This window comes from Raphanus sativus, chromosome 9 (genome assembly GCF_000801105.2).
Source record: "Raphanus sativus cultivar WK10039 chromosome 9, ASM80110v3, whole genome shotgun sequence".
Classification (NCBI taxonomy): Eukaryota; Viridiplantae; Streptophyta; class Magnoliopsida; order Brassicales; family Brassicaceae; genus Raphanus; species Raphanus sativus.
In genome coordinates this window covers 32,145,852-32,147,067 of record NC_079519.1, presented here as the reverse complement: position 1 = coordinate 32,147,067, position 1,216 = coordinate 32,145,852, and positions in this window count along the sequence as shown.

Sequence of the window (1,216 nt, the reverse complement as noted above, 5' to 3'; positions counted from 1 at the left end):
TAGAAGCGGGTACACGGAAGCGAGATATTTTAAAAATTAGAAAATGGGTATGAAATTGGAGCGTATATCCACATATATATTAAAAGATAAGAAAATTTATGACAAAAATTTCATGATTAAAATTAAAGATAAAGCATTTATACATTTAAAATAGTCTTTAATGATTTCATATTAAACTGTGAAAATAAATATAAATTAAGTTTGTAAAAAGTATTACATTTGTCATTTTAAATTTTTCATAAATAATTGACATTTGAATATATATGCTATATCTTTAGTAAAAACCGAAACGCATAAAATAATTTATAATTGACATTTATGGTACTTTGATTCTCTCAGTTTCATTGATGGTACTTTGTTATGGTTACATAATATATATATATTAAAAACCTTGATGCCTGATCTTATCCTTTTTATTTATTTATGATATTGTAGGTTTTTTCAAACGAAAGCATGATTCCAAAATAGAATTTAGTGGCGGACCCAGAAAATTTTTTTATCTGGGTCATATCTCAACAAAATATGATTTAAACTAAGAGTAAAAATGTCAAATATGTGAGGATGCTGTAGTTTGAACTAGGCAATGGAGTGTCAGGGGGCGTAGTTTGTAACCAACCGAGCTAAGATCAATTACTATAATTGGCTTACAGATATAAATTTTATATTTTAACCTGTGTCAATTGCACCACTTTTTTTCTATGTAAGTCCTCATCTGATAGAATCGTAAGTTTTGAATATATTTTTAAATAAAATATTTTAGAAACATTTTAAAAGTAAAATTTTACAAATTTTCACAAGATTCTGATTTCAATTCTAATTTTAAAATAGACCGTGGACGTTCGATGAAACTTTCCGTGCAACATAGCATAGAAATGGATTAACAAGCCCTTAAAAATATGTTCAAAGAAAAACAAGCCATTTTCTTAAACCTTCACTATAAAGTATAAACTAGTATACTGATGCTAGGAGTTTTGAGGCTCCTAAGTCAAATGATAGTATAGTGGTAGTAAGTTGTCGAACCAGTTCTGAGGGACTCAAAGCAGTGAGAATGCAAGTATTTGCCTAATCTAAGTGCAGCCAGTGATTTGATGATTTCTAAACTAAAGATTAAAGCTAATGCAAAGCAATAAAAATGATACTTTTAAGCTATTGGAAAGGAGAACTCATGGGTGTAGGGATTTCAGACCTTGGGTGATCAAGTTTCGAACTAAGGATG